Source organism: Eptesicus fuscus, chromosome 3, assembly GCF_027574615.1.
Source record: "Eptesicus fuscus isolate TK198812 chromosome 3, DD_ASM_mEF_20220401, whole genome shotgun sequence".
Lineage (NCBI taxonomy): Eukaryota > Metazoa > Chordata > Mammalia > Chiroptera > Vespertilionidae > Eptesicus > Eptesicus fuscus.
In genome coordinates, this window is record NC_072475.1 from 10,420,402 (window position 1) to 10,439,940 (window position 19,539).

At 37.7% G+C, this 19,539-nt stretch overlaps 1 pseudogene; it reads right to left on the reverse strand.

Annotated features, from left to right (window-relative positions):
* Positions 1-570: 570 nt before the first annotated feature.
* Positions 571-13,019, reverse strand: LOC103289862 (centromere protein T-like; annotated as a pseudogene).
* Positions 13,020-19,539: the final 6,520 nt, after the last annotated feature.

Genomic DNA, 19,539 nt, shown 5'->3' on the forward strand with positions numbered 1-19,539 from the left:
TTAAGGGGGAACTTTTTGTTTATATTTTTTTCTAGTAATTCTTTTCTTTTTATTTTTTATTTATATATTTTTTAAATTTCTTTATTGATTAAGGTATCACATATTTGTGTTATCCCCCCATTCCCATCCCATCTAGTAATTCTTTGGTGAAATTTAATCTAGCTTTATTTATCAGGGAGTTCTATGTTCTGAGGAATTTTATTTTATTTATTTTTTTCTCTTCCTTAGATTCTTTCTTTATTTAATCCTCACCCAGGGATATATTTTTCATTGATTTCTAGAGAGTGGAAAACAGGAAGGATGGGGAGAGAGAAACATCCAAGTGACGGACACATTGATTGATTGCCTCCTGCACACACTCCTAATGGAGCTGGGGAACCTACAAGAGAGCCATGTGCCCTTGAGGGGAATTGAACCCGGGACCCCTCTGTGGGTTGACGCTCTAACCACTAAACATGCCGGCCAGGATGTGACACTTTATTGATGGTGGTGCATGGTGAGGAGACCTGGAAGAGTATGTGGGGCCAAGGGGACCCCTGTGGGAACAGATCAGGCATTAAATTCTGACCATTACTGGCCAGGGAAGACAGTGTTGCCACTGAACGCACAAGGGATGAGGAGCTGCCGGTCCTCCAGGGGCAGGTGCTGCTCCACAAGCACGTGCAGGGAGACTGCGTCAGGGACCAGGCCCTGCCTTCGCATCAGCAGGTCCAGGTCCTTGACCTCACAGCCTTGTGGCCAACATGAGCAGCAAATACCTCTAGGTCATCGCAAAGATGTTGGAAATACTTGTCCAGGCCCTTCTCCACCATCTTAAGAGCCTTCGTCTCCATGGACATTTTAGCATTGAAGCTGAAGAACTTAGCATGGTGGCTCAGTCCTATCTTGTAGGGATCTTGATGGAGTCTGGGGCCAGCAATTTGTGCCGGGGCGGCGGGGAGGCCTGGCCAATAGAGGCTCCAGAAGTTCTGAAGATAAGACTGTAGTGCTAGTTGGTGGGGCTGGCTCAAGTTGTCTGGCCTGAAGAAACTCTGGGATGCTGGAGGCCAACTCGGGACTTGATGTCCTACCTGCAGTGTCCTTATCCTCTGAAGATCCTTCTGGCTCCTTGGCCGCAGTAGCCCCCAGGATCCCTCTGCTTCTATCACTTCTGTGTGTGTCTCAGGCTCTTCTGCTCTGGCAGATGCTTGTGTTCCTGCTGCCCCCCTTCCCTTCACTCATGCTCATGCTTTCTCCCATTATTTCCTCTACCTCCTCACCAGCTCCATCCTGGAAGGGCTCTAGTTCATCTTCTCCAGATACTCTTGCTGGTGTTTGGGAAGCCCAGAGCAAAGACATCAACCTCCTCTGCCTTTCCTGCCAGGAGCTGGGCTGGTTTCTCAGGACTGTTGTTCTGCAGCCCAGGCCCACGGCTCCATGTCCTGGGACTGACAGTCCTCTCAGCAGGGAGAGAGAGCCAGGAGAGGGAGTGGTGCACACTGGGGGAATGACCAATCAAAGGCTGGGTACACTCCAACACTGCATCCATTGGCAGTGTAGCAACAGGGGTTCTGTCACCTGGAAGAGCCATGGCCACAGAAGTGTCTTGCAGATGTTGCAAAAATACATTCACATGGACAGCTCAGCGTGTATGTAAGAGGTCTGCGAGCCAAACCCGGAGAGGTGTGGCAAAGGTCAGATTGAGGGAGCTGGTGAGGGAGGAGGCACCAGAATTCCCATGAGGCTCTGTAAAAGGACCTTGGGGAGAGGCAGCCTTGGGTCCATTCCTTGCTGAAACTCTGACAATCTCAGCTTCTGCTTCCTCTTGCCAGAAGCTAGCGACTTGGAGCCAGGGTTGTGGGTGGTTTGAGCTCAGGAAGTTGCAGCCCCAGGCTGCCTGGCTGGAGAACTGAACCACCTGTGTGCTAGCACTGGCTTCACCACTGACTCTGGCATGGCCATGGAAGGTTGCGGGGCGGTTAGTAGGATGTTCTCAAGCACAGTCCGGGGTGTCTGTTCCTTCAGATGTCCATTGGTTTGAATGTGGGCCAATCTGCCAATAGACCTGGCTCTGTGGGAATGCCGCCTGGCAGTTGTCTTTGTTTGGCGCCTCAATCTCATTAGAGGAAGGTGTTTCAAGCAGGGTTCTCTGGGCACCAGCCCAAGTGCTCAGGCGTCGCCGCGGGGTGCACAGGGCCTAGGTATTCCGCAGGCACTGCAGCAGTGTAGTGTTTTAGGCTCACTGTCGGAGACATAGCTGTCTGCCCGCCTCCCAACTGCTGGGGTAGCCCAAATTTTATTTTTTTAATGTGTTTTTTAGTATATATTTTGATAAATACTCCTGATGGAAGTGGTGAGAGAGACATTAAATTAATAGGAAAAAAAATCTCTTAGAAGTTATAATTTAAGTACTTTGTAGATGAGTTGTTATAGTGTTCACAATTAGGTAGTTAGGGATTTTTCTTCATCCTGATCATGATCCAAAGATCAAATTCTCAACCCAAGACACTAATATATCCAATTGATTTTTTTCTTCTATATTATAGGCATTTAGGTTATAAAAATGTGCCTAAAATACCCTCTGTCAACCCTTGAAGAAAGTCTTAAGAAGAAATTTATATGAACACAATGAAATTTACAAATAATGTATTATAGAATTGTATCTTTGAAATATACATAATTTTATTAACCACTCTCACCCCAATAAATTTGATAAAATTAAAATAAAATTTTAACAAGTCTCAGGTAAGTTGGGAAGAATATAAACATAAATGTTTCCACCTTATGTCAAAACAAGTACAATATCTTAAGAAAGACCAAATTAATCATGGAGTAAACATGGAAAGTATACAGAATGCCAAAGCAAAAATAAAGATAGGCTTAAAGCATAGAAAGGACAAAATAATTCATTTGAAGAAAATAAAACCAAAAGAGAAAAACAGAATCAAGTTTACCACAAATGTTTTATGCTATAGAAAAACTTAAAGAGAATATAATTTTAATGAGAGATGTCTGTTTTAAAAAATATTTTTATTTATTTCAGAGAGTAAAGGAGAGGGAGAGAGAGATAGAAACATCAGTGATGTGAGAGAATCATTGATTGGCTGCCTCCTGCATGCTCCCCACTGGGGGCTGAGCCCACAACCAGGCATGAATTCTGACTGGGAGTGACCTTCTGGTTCATAGGTCGATGCTCAACCACTGAGACATGCTGGCCTGGTGAGACATCTTTAAATAGAAGATGATTAAGTGTGTGAGTGAGCTGAAAGGAGAGATTGTAGAATTAAATGAATAGAGGACCAAAGTGACACCAATTACTGAGTTAGTTAAGTAGAAGGAAGCAAATTAGACAGTGTGGAAAAGTAAGATGGTAACAGAAGAAAGCCATGAAGCAGTCTCAGTGAAATGAAGGGGAAAATGATAAAGTAATCTGAGAGATGTTCAGGTTCATAAGTATATAGGAAATGTTGATCCAAAATAAAGATAAATGGTATGATGGGAGTGAAAATCCAACAAATGGAATTTAAAAAAATACATAATACTAGAAAATGTTTCCAAAATTGAAACTAATTCTCACAGATCAAAAGTGCACTGTTTTTAAGAAATTCATTAACCAATTTCATGACATTCTGGTAAAGTGATTGAATTTCAAGGATAAAGAAAGAATTCATTAGGTATCCAAGAACTTACAAAGGGAATAAATCTGGTTTGGGCTCAAATACCTTCATGGAAAAATGGTGTGCCAGAAGATAATAGAACAATATGTACAAAATTCTAAGGGAAAAGTATGTCTCAAGAATATTATAACCAGGAAAATTATTATTCAAGTACAAAATGGCAATACTGGTGTACTTATTCATATAAAAACTCAGAGAATATGCTATGCCTCATCCCATCCTAGAGTGAAACCTCATAAGAGACAAATGAAGAAATCATTATAAAATAACTGAATAATGAACATTGAATCCAGGTATACATAAGATAGATAATAAATAATTGTGAGAAATATTTTTATAGGGTAAGTCAATGTATATTAATAAAAAGTAACATATTTAAAATAATAACAACTCTAACTTTTAGATTAATATATTATAATACAGTTTTTAACTTTTTTTAATGTATAGTTACAGGGGTCCTCAAACTTTTTAAACAGGGGGCCAGTTCACTGTCCCTCAGACCATTGGAGGGCCAGACTATAGTTAAAAAAAAACTACGAACAAATTCCTATGCACACTGAACATATCTTATTTTGAAGTAAAAAAACAAAATAGCAAAAACACCCGCATGTGGCCCGCAGGCCGTAGTTTGAGGACGGCTGGTTTAGAATATGGCCAACTTCTAAAATTCTATTAGGAATTTAAAATTTTTGTTAAAAATGCAGTAATTCTTTATAATCTGAAGGAAGACACATTTAGTGATATGAACATTACCTAATTTTATGAAATATAGAGCATCAATGGAATTCATTAAAGCATCTTAGTTTTTAGGAAACATCTGCTTGTACAGGGTGGAGCAAAAGTAGGTTTACAGTTGTGAGTACATGAAACAGATTATTCTTGTATTATTATCTATTAACTAGAGGCCAGGTGCATGAAATTTGTGTACGGATAGCGTCCCTAGGCCTGGCTGGCGATCAGGGCTGATCGGGGCCTTCCTTCCCCTTGCTGCCAGTTGCCAGCCGGGCCTTCCTTCATTCTGCATTGCCCCCTGGTGGTCAGCGCACATCATAGCGAGCGGTCAAACTCCTGGTAGGTTGAACTCCGGAGGGGACAGTTTGCAGATGAGCCTTTTATTATATAGGACTATTGTGTTATTTTCCATATGAACAACTATAAACCTATGTTTAGCCCCACCCTATATATAGTAACCCTGGTATAGAGAATCTAAGGCTGTTAGGTGATTTAGTAAAAGACATAATCAAAGCTCTTAAAAATACTTAAAGCCTTATGGTGAGCATCTCACCCACAGAGTTAGGCATTAACTTGGGGTTATTTATTTGTAGCTCAAAGATGCAAGGTAATATGCTAAGCATTTGACACTTTCTGTCCTCTATGTAAACCCTGACATTCACATTGGACCAGATAATTTTTTCATAAATGGTTTTAAATCAAGGCATACTCTTTAATTCCTTAAAGTGAATACAGGTGTCGCATACTGTGGAATTCCCATGAAGTCTAAAGGACCTCTTTGGTGTAGTTGTTTGGCCAAACATTACAGAAAAGGTGAAACCTAAGTTGCTCTCAGATGCATTGTTGGGTTTGGAAAAACAGAGGGGAAAGTGGAGGCATTAATTTGGAAAACAGTTTAATAAAGACACAATGGAAGAATTAGACTTATTAAAGCGCTAGAGTAAGGAATTCTAAATGAAGTAGAATATGATGAGTGGAATGGTAGATGAAATTAGCTCCTATTGTCAAGAGTCTTCAGTTCTTGCTAAACAGTACTAGTAGCATATTCATTGCAGATTTAAATTTTTTTTTTTATTGATTTCAGAGAGGAAGGGAAAGAGAGAGAGAAACCTCAATGATGAGAGAAAATCATTGATAGGCTGCCTCCTGCATGGCCCCACTGGGGATCGAGCCCAAAACCCTGGCATGTGCCCTGACTGGGAATTGAACTGTGACCTTCCTGGTTCATAGGTCAATACTCAACTACTGAGTCACACCAGCCAGGCTCATTGCAGATTTTAAGTGTGTGCACAGGATCCAAAGAAGATAAAGGTTTTGCTAAGATCAATCTACCATCAATGGAGGAGATTAATAAATAAATGACTTTATTAATTAATTCAGAGTCTAGATATAACTGATCCTATTAAGAGAGAGTAAAAGAAACAGGTTCTTACCTTTTTGTTCATTTTTTGAAATACATAAATGTTTAAGTTTTATTGTCAACTTATTGAGGTTTTTATTTTCTGATTTTCCTCATTCCTTTAATAACTCAAAAGTTCTTTTTCAACTCTAGATTTAGTTGAGTATTCACTTATACTTTTTCTATGTTTCTGATTATTTCTAATTATGCCTAATTCTCTAATTCATTGGAAATATATTTTTAAATTGTTTTAAATGTGAATATATATATATATATATACATATATATACATATATATATATATATATATATATATATATATATATATATATATATTAGGTATTATAACATATTCAGAGGCTATTCCTACTTTCCCACATATACTTGTGGTCTATCTTTTTTTTTTTAATTTTTTACATGAGAAGATCTATTTTCAAGACATGTCTTTCTTTCCATCTAACTCATTGATCTCTCTGTTTTCTCTGTCTCCCATCAACTACTGTACTACAATAACTGGTTTACCTGTCTGTATGCTTAAATACCTTTCTATTCATAGCGGGATTCATAGACCAATAGCAACATTATCTCCTTGGACCTTATTAGATCCTAGCCCAACCAACTTCATTAAAATACGAAATTTATAAAAGATCCCCTGATAATTTGAGTGAGCATTAAAATTTGAGATGCACTGCTTTACTAGATCTCTGAGGGCAAATATTATTTGTCTTGTGCATCATCATATTTATCTCCCTGGCCAGTGTCTGGCACATAGTATTTGCTCAGTAAGTATTTGAATGAGTACATTAATTAGGTATTTTAATAAGATAAAGAAAAATATATCTGTGCATAATTACTAAGGAGCATCAACATGCCTAATTTAATGACGTAAACACAATTTTGAGGAGCCATAAGAGTGCTTATGAATGCTTACAGTGTGGAGGTGTGGGTTGTGACTTGTACTCAATTTTTTGCAATTTTGTATAACATGATCCCTGTTATATGACATCAAAATCAACTTGAGTGCATGAAAGTTGAGAATAAGAATTTCATTTTGCCCAAGGCATGAAGAACTATGGAAACCTAACTAAGGGAAATGGAACCTACACTTTCCATCTCTCTGTTGAGGCATTCGTTCTCTGTATTCTCACTGTCCTTGCTTCTTCTGTCTCACTTAATGCTTAGCATCTACTTATCTGTCCAAATACTATAATGTTATGTCCTCAGGGGCAGGGACTATTTCTAATTACTTTTGAAACTTCAGTCTGAGAATATGCATTTATTGATTTATTTTATTCTTACAAAAAAAAACACACACACACAAAAAAACTGTCTTATAACGATCATAGGACTAGAGGTCCAGTGCATGAATTCATGCATGGGTGGGGTCTCTTGGCCTGGCCAGCAATCAGGGCCGATTGGGGGGGAGGCCAGGGGGAGGGGCTGCAGGAGGTTGGCCAGCTGGCCACAGGTGTTTGGATGTGGGAACGCACTGACCACCAGGGGTCAGATCCTGTGTTGAGCTTCTGTCCCCTGGTGGTCAGTGAGTGTCATAGCAACAGGTCGACCAGTCGTTCGGTTGTTTGGTCACTTAGGCTTTTATATATATAGATAATTATAAATATTTTTATTTTCCCAATTTTGTCATTGTTATGCTATTATCAGAACACAGTTTTATTGCTCAATTTTTCACTATAACTCACCAAGTTATAGTGACATCAACTCTCACCACATTTATTTCATTGTTACGATTTTGACAACAGTCATAAAAACTAAAGAAGATAAAAAACATGGTTTCAGGATATAAACAATTACAAATACTTCACACATATTTCATTACTTGATCCCCAAAACAACTTTTGAAGGTAAGATATCATTATGATTACTCTGAGCAAAGTAGAATTGAGACTGAATTTCTAGTTTCATACTATAAATTTTAAAACATTTCTATTGCATAATGGTATAAACCATACACTTCTAAAGTAGAAGGTTCAATTATTCCTTTATAGAAAGAATTCTGGAAACATTAAGTACAAGAAAACAGTGCTGATTCCTCTGGAAATTTTATTATCTGTTACAAAACAATGACAATAAATATCTTTTAAGATAAATTAACTTATTAATGTCATCTTTTGTTGAATCATTAATTTTCTTACGTGAGCTCATGTATTCTTGTAAGGTAAGATCAGTATGCAAAATATTTAATTTTAGCTTTACTTAAAGAATCGTAGAGATATTAAGTGTTCTCTTATTTAGATATTTGTTCATTGCAAAATTCCAGACACAAACTCTTTATTTGGTAGGTTAGTAGATACTGAGCCATCATGGCAGTCAGTCTGGGGTGGGGCTCATGTATTTCATAGATTCAAAGATGCCATTATTTATAAAACTGTTAATTTAATATTAAATTTTGTGCAATCGCCACTTCATTGACTGTATGCTGAAATTTTAAGGTGCTTTCTATTTTCAGATCAATCTTACAACAGAGTAAATCCAGTTTTTTCTGCTACCAGCATGAAAGTAGTGACCAAGCTAACCAAGGATACATTTGCTCTTTATAAACAATCTGCTGCCCATTTATCCATTTCAGTGTACCATTTAGAGAGCACTGCCAGTGCTCAATAAAGGCATCAACTAAAATCACCATCATGGCAACACAAATTGATTCCTTATGTGGAAAAAATACCCAAACTGCTGATAGGCTATTTCATATCTCAGTTTCCATGTTAGTTCTCTGGAACCTAAAATAGATTTAATCATGTCCTGGTTAATTGTTGAACATGATTAAGGGTTTTACAATATGATTTTTTCATTGAATAGACACATTATTCAGAAACTACGAACATAAATGGCCCTATTGTAATGATCACTTCCTGAATTGAGAGATTTTTCAGTTTCAAATAATTGAATACCCAACTAAAAGTGGAAATTAACTATATCAGAGAACACAGGGTGGTTCCATGGTTGGTTCAACAGCTCAATGGTGGGACCAATGTATGCATGCTTTCCATCTCTGCCCTCAGCTGTACTCAACATATCAGCCCCGTTCAAGTCTATATTTCCAAAATGACTGCAGCAACCTCAGGCATTCAAGGAGACACAATTATGATCATATTCTCTGAAAGAGAAGCAGAGACCTTCCTCCCATGATTTTTCATTTAATTAAAGAAGAAAATCTTTCTACATGCTCAGCCCTCACCCTAAAGACATTCACATTTTTCATTTTTCAGGAGCAATTAATTATGTTTATTCGACAATAATTTATGGTCATAGAACAATGCAGTTCAGAAAATTACTAAAATATGTTAAAGAAAAAGGACTTGTTCCTGGCTTTCAGATCTAATATCTTATAACAGATCGTTTAGCAAATAATTTATGAAGTGCTAACATAATCTCCCCAAATATGTCTAATTTCATCAATAAAGTGAAGAAACTGTCTATATATATAAAAGGCTGTGACCGGCCTACCAGCCAACTGGCTGACCCACTGGTAGGTATGACGCACACTGACCACCAGGGGGCAGATGCTCAATGCAGCAGCTGCCGAGTGACAGCAATTTTGTAGAGTTCCCTCTTGTACTCCAGGACCCCTCGGGGGATGTCAGACTGCCAGTTTTGGCCGAATCCCCACAGCCCAGGCCAAGGGACCCCACCTGCAGGAGGGACCCTGCTCACTCCACAGACGCCCTTCGAGCCCCAGTGCCACCCCAGATGTGGCTGGCCAGGGAGGGACCGTAGGAGGTTGGCTCCAGGGCATGTTTGGCACGTCTTGCCTAGTCCCACTCTGCTGGCCACCTTCTAATTAATTTGCTTCCAATGTGCATGAATTCGTACACTGGGCCTCTAGTACATTATAACACTCTTACTAAGAATGAATGGTTAGTGAAGGCTTGCCAAAATCCATTATCTCCCCAGGAGTTTAGACACAGAGCTAATTAATTTGAAGAGCATGTATATAGAATTAATATTGATGCAAAAGAGAGTTTTTATGTATTCATTTTGAGCATAGTCTTGTAATTATGACTTTAATTCACTTTCCTCTGTGTATTAGTTGCCTATTAAATTACCACAAACTTGGAGGCTTACACAGCAGAAATTTGCTCTCTCAAAGTCTGGAAGCACCAAGTTCTTTGGAGGTTTTAGAGGAGAATCTGTTCCTTACCTTACCTAGCTTCTGGCATTTCCTGGCTTGTACTGCATTGTGATCTCTTCCTCCAGGCACACATTGCCTTCTCTTCTTCAGGACTGGTGACCTCTCAGCAATATTTGGCTCAGGGGGTGTTACATTTTCAAATATGGTAGCCAGGGAAAGCCTCAGGAATCTTCCCTAGGAAAGGGAACCAATGTAGCAGAGACTTAGGGATCACCCAAATATCTAGGCTATATCTGTGCTTTGGACACTTTTTTCTCTTGCAATCAGATTAGCTGCGTGACTGAGTGGTGGCCTTTGGAATGTAGAAAGAAGAGATACATGCCACTTTCGGGCCAGCTACTCAAAATTGTCACAATCACGCAAATCTCCTGTTTTCTGTGTGACCAGAATGAAAGGACTCTAAGATGGTGGAGTTGCTCAAAGGTACCTGAAATCTCTGCTTTCAGGAAGGAGAACTGACCAGGGTACTTCCCAATTCTCACTGAACTGTGACATTAGCAAAAACAAAACAAAACAAAACAGACCAAAACAAATAAAACAAAACAAAAACAATAAAAAAACACATTAAAAATACCCTAAATTATATTATGTTAAACTACTTAGATGATGTGTAGTGTATCTTTTAGAGCAGTAAGTGTTAATGACCTTAACCAATAGTCTAGTTCTGTAGCTATCAGAGAGGTGTGTCTTAGGCAGAGGCCCTGAGCCTGGATCAAGTTTGGTGTGCTGGAGGATTCCAGGGTATCTGAAATGGCGCTAGAGGAAGAGAGGAGGAGGAGATAAAGTGGAAATCATGTAGTGCTATTGTTAGCTTTGGCTTGTACACTGAGAGGACTTATATCCAAAGAGAGCTAGGATCTAACTTTCATCTCAAAATGATCATCTTGGCTGCTGAGTATTATGCTACGTGAAATAAGCCAGTCAGAGAAAGACAAGTATCACATGCTCTCATTCATATGTGGAATCTAATGCACAAAATCAACTGATGAACAAAATAGATCCAGAGACACAGAAGCATGGAACAGACTGTCGAAGCTCAGAGGAAAGGCCGGGGTGGGTGGGTGGGTGGGTGCAAAGAGGTCAAGCAAAGAACTTGTATGCATACCGCATGGGCACACACAATTGGGTGGTTCAGGCCTGGGGCAAGGGGCAGGAGTGAGCTAGAAGGGACCAATGGGGAGAAAATGGGGACATATGTAATACTTTCAACAATAAATATTTAAAGAACAAAGAATTGATGTGAGAGGAAGTGCAGGCAGAGCAGCCCTTCGGGAGAAGATTGCAGTCATGCAGGTAAAAGGTGATGAAGGTTTGGCAAGAGCGCTATTGGTCGGGGATTAGCTATGTGGTGTGAGAGAAAAGGATAAATCAAGGATAATAATAGGTTTTCCACATTGGCATGTGGAAGAAAATATTTGCTATTAAAGATGACTAAAAAGATGACTCAAGCTTTTATTGAAGGGAGGGAGGAATGGCAAGACCAAATGTCGACCTGTTAAATTTGAGATGCCTTTTAGACATCCAAGTAATATTTACAGTAGGCATTTCAACCTGGAAATATAAATTGGGAAATTATCAGTAGATAGGTAAGATGAGATTAGATGCTTTCAGTAGGGCAGTGACTTTTAAAGAGAAGATACCAATGGAGTGAGTTCGGGGCACCCTGGGTTCAGAGTCTGGAAACTTAAGAAAAATCAAGCAAAGAACTCTGAGCAAAATCTCTGGAAAGAAGAACAATCAAGGAAATGGTATCCTGGAAATCATCTGGAAAACATGTCTTAAGAAAGAGAAAGTGTCAGCTAATTCAAACAGTGCTGAGAAGTCAAGTAAGATGAGAACCACAAACTGGCCTGAATTTAACAATTTGAGGTCAATCATGGTCTTGGCAGGCCCCCCCACCCCCACCCCTGGTGGTGAAGGCATGAAGTTGAGAGCCTACAGGACCAGATTTGAGGAGCTTTTGTATATCTATCTAACTATGTATAGTAGATTAAAGGGGTCTTGAATCTTTGATCAGGGTTGTATGTTTTTTTGTTTGTTTGTTTGTTTGTGTGTGTGTGTGGTTTTTTTTTTTCTGTGAGCTGTTATGGGTATATATTTATAGGAGTTATATTTTAAAAAGGAAAAATAGTTGGTGATGCTTAGGAACATGAGGAAAGATTCTAGAACAGTATACATAGGCTCTAGAAAGGAGAGGGTCACGTTGGATAGAAGCCTGGAAAAGTCCTTTACAGAAGCAGGAAGGAAAGCCAAGTGTTGGGACAGTTACAGGTAGTGATGCTTTTCATGGTGGAGGTTTGTCTAGTTGTGTTGTGACTTTTACTATTTCCTTTGTAAAAAAGAAACCAGGATCATTTAGTGAGATGGAAATGTATGTTAGTAGGTACAGAAAGGAAGAAAAGACTGAAAATCATCTTAAAAAATGAAAAAAAAAAAAACCAACAAGGAAGAAGGTAAGTGTAGTATTCCACTAATGTATTGTGAAGTCAGGCAAGCATCGTTGTGGTATTTCCCATGTGTGGGTGACAAGTTGGAAGCAGTCACAAATTAGATTTAACCAGGGTAGGGACTTTGTCAGACTTGTAAGAGGAAGGGCTCAAGACAAGGGGATTGGGATCAGAAGTCAGGAAATGAGAGAAACTTGATGAGGACAAAAACCTTGCTCATTTTGCTCATGAACATGACTCAGGCACCTAGAAGAGCACAAGCACTTATAAGCATGGAAGAATTATTTGTAGAAAGAAATCTAAAGCCTTGAAATATCAGTTGGGCTGCGAGGCATATGCGAACAGGAGAGGGTTGAGAGAAAGAGAGAATAATGGTAGAATTAATGGCTTATAAGTATTAGAGACTTCAAGAGATATTTAAATATGAGTGAGCTATTTACCATTTCAGAGGCTTTTTCCCCTCAAAAGTAAAATTGCAATATGTAATTAATACTATCACTGCAGTAACTTACGAAAATGCTTAGCAGAGTGCCCAGCATACAGTAAGCACTCATTATATAGATGTCATTGTTACTCAGAGGGGCATGTGTATTATTTTCACTTTCATTTCTTGGCTTAAGTAAACCTGTTGGCATCATATATGCCTGGGTATTTCTCTATATTATTACCAAAATAGTACTTTCATGACTAAAATTAAAGACAACTTACTGCATTGAGAGAACAATTAAGTTAAATGCACTGTTCAGGAACTTCTAGGAAAATGAGGGTTCTTTCATTATTTAAAGTTCAAATTTGCTCTAACATGTTAATATTCTATTGTATGTAAAGCCCTCCTAGAAGTGTCTCTTTTAGGGTTATATATTTTACCAACCGTTGTCCACAAGTATGATGAACGAGGGCCAGCCTTAGTAGAATGGATTGGATTCCATGTAATGAATACAGATGCACAGACTGATTAGGGTTGCGCAAATACATAAGGGAGCTGTGTTCTTCATCTTCTGCTCACTTGCCATCGCTCTATCATTCACTTTTAATTAAAAGATTAGTGGATAGTTCTGAAAAATAAAACAAGGGAGGAAGTACCTGCTTCCTTCTATGGTTTCAGGTAGCAGGGTTATTGAAAGCAATAACTTCTTTGCCAGAAAGAGTTTTTGGATAAAATACAGATCTCAACTTTCATACATGGGGCTTTTTATCTTGACCTGTGTATGGAAGGTATAAATTAGTAAGAAACATGATGAGATTTGCTCTATATTTAGTGTTTTAAGGTAAGTAGCATGTTAGTTTTCTTGCATATATTTGGTCTCTCTCTCTCTCTCTCTCTCTCTCTCTCTCTCTCTCTCTCTCTCTCCCTTTGGTATGTTGACATTTAATTTCATGTTCTTTTTTAAAGTATGTTTATTGATTTTAGAGAGGAAGGGAGAGGGAGAGAGAGAAATAGAAACATCAATAATGAGAGATAATCATTGGTTTGCTGCCTCCTGCACACTCCACACTGTGGACTGAGCCTGCAACCTGGGCATGTGCCCTGACCGGGAATCAAAGTGTGACCTCCTGGTTCATAGGTTGACACTCAACCACTGAGCCACGCTGGCCAGGCTAATGTCATGTTCTTGATTGCAACTGAGTTAGATTTATATTTTGAACCTCTGAGTGCAAGTGGGTCAGATTTGCTCACCCTTCATCTGAACCATATCTAATAGTCTTCAATAGTCTCTTCATTTTCTTTATTCAGGTTAGCGAACTCCCAAACTTAGTTGAACATGTAAGCAATAAATACTTAGGCCCTAAGGACAGGGATGTATAAAATTTCTACAGTGACTTGGAAAGAGTACTGAATTCTAAGACAGGGGATTTGGGTCTTTTTTGTGATTCTGCAGCTGACAGGTTGGGCTTTTGTTTCCTTGTGCTTTAAGTGAGAAGTTAATCTTGTAGGTGTTTGATGGTCCTTCCATTTGCAGGGGTTACATGAATGTGGATTGATTACCGGAGTTGATCTAAGAATTTTTGAAAGTATTTCATAGATCCCAAAAAGAGTGCAAAGGAAAGACTAAGGCCAGAAATGGTTTATTATTATTATTTTTTTTAATATTTTTTATTGATTTTTTACAGAGAGGAAGAGAGAGGGATAGAGAGTTAGAAACATCGATGAGAGAGAAACATCGATCAGCTGCCTCTTGCACACCCCCTACTGGGGATGTGCCCGCAACCAAGGTACATGCCCTTGACCAGAATCGAACCCGGGACCCTTGAGTCCACAGGCTGATGCTCTATCCACTGAGCCAAACCGGTTTCGGCTATTATTATTATTATTATTATTATTATTATTATTTTATGTGTGTGTGTTCATATTTGGGAAAGGGACAAAAGGAAAGTCTAGCGCCAACCCAGAACATTAGCTACATTCTAGGTAAGAGGTAAATGTGGAAGATTTAAAACTCATCTTTGTCAGAAGGCAGCTGAGGTAACTGAAGAAGGATTTTCTTCCTTCAAGAATACAGAGATAATTCCATTGGTGGTGTTTACACTTGCCTCATTTTCCATTCAGGGGTAAATTACATAATTAGGAGTCACACTGACAGATCTTATGAAGACACAAATCATTCTAAATTTCAAATTAAAGATCACCTTCAAATTGATCATATACTGTATATTCTCAATTGTATATTAATGATATTAAATTATGCTTCTATCTACTTAGAAAAATAATAATATATCAAATGAAGGTGGTTTCTCTACCTGAAGAGAAATTTAATATTTGGGAATTAGCCCTACCTGGTTTTGCTCAGTGGATAGAGCATTGGCCTGTGGACTGAAGGGTCCTGGGTTCGATTCTGGTCAAAGGCATATGCCCAGGTTGTGGGCTCATTCCCCAGTAGGAGGGCATACAGAAAGCAGCCATTCAATGATTCTTTCTCCTATCTCTCTTTCCCTCTCCCTTCCTCTATGAAGTCAGTAAAAATATATTTAAAAAATAACAACACATAAACCTATTTTAGAAGAAAAAAACGATTGGGGAATTATATGCATTTAATTTTTTAACTTCTAGTCTAAGGAGAAAATACTAGCATTTTCTTAAATATTAGTTAAATAATTTTGAGGATGTTGAGAAATACAAACACTGTATAATTATTAGTAGTTGGTTAAAAACTCATTTGTAATGAAGAAATTTTTGAGGTTCTCATCAAACTGTAACATAAACTAGGAAAAAGAGATAAGCTGATATATCTGCACTGACATCTAAGAACAAATCTTAAACTCATATTTGTGTGGTATCTGATATTTTTTCCTTCCTAATAATGAAAATATACATACTAGTACAAATTTACATACATCTTTTAAATTTTAATAAAATGAACTTCATTTATCTTCATTTGATTTATCATCTTCATTTCTTCAGATATGAATTATTTCAAAAGATGGTGAAAAAGTAATATTATCTGTAAGTAAAATTTATGGTAATGCTAACTACCAATGAAAATTCCCTTTACCATATGTTAAGATTAAATTATACACCTAATATATATTTTAATATATTGGAGAAAAGAACTTTTTGGATGAAGCAACGGGCATTACTCTTAAAAAGTGATAGCATGGATAAGGAAAGAATTGTGAGAAATTAAAAATGCCTTCAGAAATCTGCAGAGCAGATTAAGGACATTCCTGGTTTGCCATTTAATTAGTCATTAAAGACCCTAGGGTTTTATTTGAATTTTTCCAAGGCACTAATTTGAATGAGAAACTGTGATATTCTTGTAAGAAGTTGTAGGAATTAGCTCAAAAGTATGCAAAGGCACTGCCAAGCTTCTACATCTTGACTTGATTTTGTGGTACTCTATTTTGTCTAGTCCATATTTTATGGAGAAAATTATACGCTCTGTGAATTTTGGATTATATTAAGTTCTCTGAATCTCTTCAGAATGTCCAAAACCTACATTATTATAGGTTTTGATAGTCTGGGTAATTTTATGAATTGTGATATATTTAATCTTTAATAGAAATTGAAATTATAGGAAAATTGTGGTATACATTACTAAAAGTTTTTAAAGGGGATAGGCAGTGCAGAAAGGTATAACTAAAAAACAATGTACATGGGAGTATGTTTATGACTATATATATTATAAAGCATCATAGTGTCAAATTATGCTATCACTAAGTAGATTTAGATATGGTAGAAATGTAAGTTCCACCAACCTTTATATGTGTAATATTCTCTATCTTAGGAATGAGAAAGCACTCACTGTTGGCGATTTTCCACAAAACATATTGCACTAATCAGAATACTCCTGTCCAGGGTAACAAAAATCCCTTAAAGGGTTGTAACTTAAAAGAATAAAAAAAATAAATAAAAGGCAAATATGTCTGCAGATAATAAACAATATCTATCTCTATAAATTATTTAAGATATTGTTATTTTATAGTTAAAAACAATTCTCAAATAAATTTTAAACAGCACGCTGAAGTCAAAGTACAATCACTGACCGACCTGACTGAACCTTGGCTGCTCCAAACCTAACTCAAGTCCTAGGTCCTCATTTCCTGGCACCTTGTTTCATGTCTCCCATTTTCTAGGTTATTTTATTCAGATCTTCAGGCTTAGCTACCATCTTTAGGGATGTATCTTTTTTTCAGAAGATATAATGATTAATTAAATAAATTCTGCTAATAGTAAATATTTGACCTTACGCTTCCATTTTAGTGATTTAGCTTCTGCCCTGCCTAAGCCAGTTTAACTCCTATGGCTTATTTTCAAGAAAAGTCCCCACTTCTAGCTGGTTCCTCTGTGCCTGAATTCTTGATTTGGTGTTGACGCTGCATCCTTTAGGCAATTGCCCTACTCCACTGAATTGTTTCATGGCTCAACTGTATTTATACACAACCTATCGGTTCTTTGTCTTTGGAGAACCCAGGTAACAAGTTTAGCTGTTTTATAAATATAAATTGTTCTAAATAACTCTTCTAGCCAAAATTATCACCACCCAGTGGGTATAATTTCTTCCATTCTTCTATGCACTCAATTTTTACATTTTACTGGAGAGTGATGCTTTAATTCCTTGGTACTCATTATCATCTTAGTGTAAGTCACATTGATTCTAGATATAGGGCAACAGGATAGATTTAATTACCATTAAGTAGCTAGAAAATGTTATATATATATATATATGTATATATATATATATACACACACACACAAAGCAGGAAGAAGAGGGCCTCTTGTGATTGTACTACCCAGATAATAGACTGAGGATGAGAAAGAAAAAAACACATAGATTTTCTATTTTACTCAAGTGAGCCTTCTTGGGGAATTAACAAACAGACAAACAAACAAACAAACAAACAAAAAAACCCAAAACACCAAAAAAAAACACACAACAACACAAGCAAATAAAGTCAATTATCAAAAGTGATAGTCATTTTTAAAAATATATATTTTATTGATGTTTTTACTGAGAGGAAGGGAGAGTTAGAAACATCGATGAGAGAGAAACGATCAGCTGCCTCCTGCACACCTCCTACTGGGGATGTGCCCACAACCAAGGTACATGCCCTTGACCGTAATTGAACCTGGGAGCTTTCAGTCCATAGGCTGACACTCTATCCACTGAGCCAAACCGGTTAGGGCGATAGTCATTTCTAAAATATTTTTTTCAAGTCAGTTATTTTAAACCTTAGTAGATAAATTGAATACCTAAATATTATATGTAATGATACTCTGAATCAAGAAAGAATTCAGAGATGAGATTAAAAGCAGGACCATATTGCTTGATATAAAACTTTTCAGAGCGTGAATGGAGGAGTAAAACATATTGAATTTTGTCAAATATAACCAGTTTTATTTTATATATTGTTTCATATATAATCCAGTTTAATATATAAAACTACTTTATTATTTGGCTCTCTGGAGAAAAATATTTCATGTGAAAAGTCATACATTAAAAAAGGGCCAAGGGAGATATGTTTTATATATATACTAGAAGCCCGATGCATGAAGATTCGTGCTAGAATGGGCTTTCCTTTCCTTGGCTGCCAGCACCACCTTTCCTCTCCGGCCCAGCCCCTTTCCGCTCAGGCCCCAAAGCTGCCTCTTTCTGCTCCGGCCCCACCTTCCCACACTGCCTAGAGGCCCTGAGAGACCGGGGGTGGGGCAGAATGCCTGCGTTGTCGCCATGGCGATGATGCAAGTGTCCTGCCCCATCACTCAGCTCCTGTGTATGCAAATTAACCACCATCTTTGTTGGGTTAATTTGTATATCACTCCTGATTGGCTGGTGGTGTAGCAGAGGTACGGTCAATTTACATGTTTGTCTAATATTAGGTAAGATATAAAACATATTTCCAAAAATAGGATGGAATTACATGACAGAATGGATCTACAGAATGAAGATCCATTATTTTGTCTTATTAAATATAGTTATATTTAATATAACTATTAAATATAGTCATATTTAATAACAGGAGAAAACAATGCTACTGTTTAATAAAAATACCTTAATGAGATTTGCAGTGACCACCTTCTTGCTAATATCAAACTACTCACTTTTTTAAGTTACTCTTCCAGTCTGGCTTCTTTATTATTGATCACTCACTTCTTCTGAAAACATGTTCTTTTCTCCGCTTTCTTTAAACAGTAATTTAACTCCTCTGCCAGCTTCCCTCCTGGGTCTTTTGCTTCTCTTCATATGTCTTTTCCATTTTGTCCCTTTCAGTCCACACTCTAGCCTTCATTGAACCCAGTTATTGTAATGGTATATGGTTTACCTGCCCCAACCTGATTGACCCATTGTGGTACTACTTAACCAGTTTCCAGGCTGAATAAGTTAACAAAACCATCTTAGATATTTTATTTTCCTTCATTCTGTAGATCTATTGTCATGTAATTCCATCCTATTTTTGGAAATATTGTATATTCACATCTTTTCAATTTTCACATCTCCATTATTCAGCCAACTCTATAGCAACGTGTACCTGGATTGCTATCAGAGATCTTTGGTGATATTTTTTTAATCTAGGTTGCCCAGCAACACAATCCAACTTGCAATTCCCCCCACCCCAATTAATTTTCACACGTCAGTTAAATTGTCCAGTCAACATGTACTAAATTCCCATTATTTACAGAAGTCTGTGTTTGACATTATATGACATACAAAGCCATAG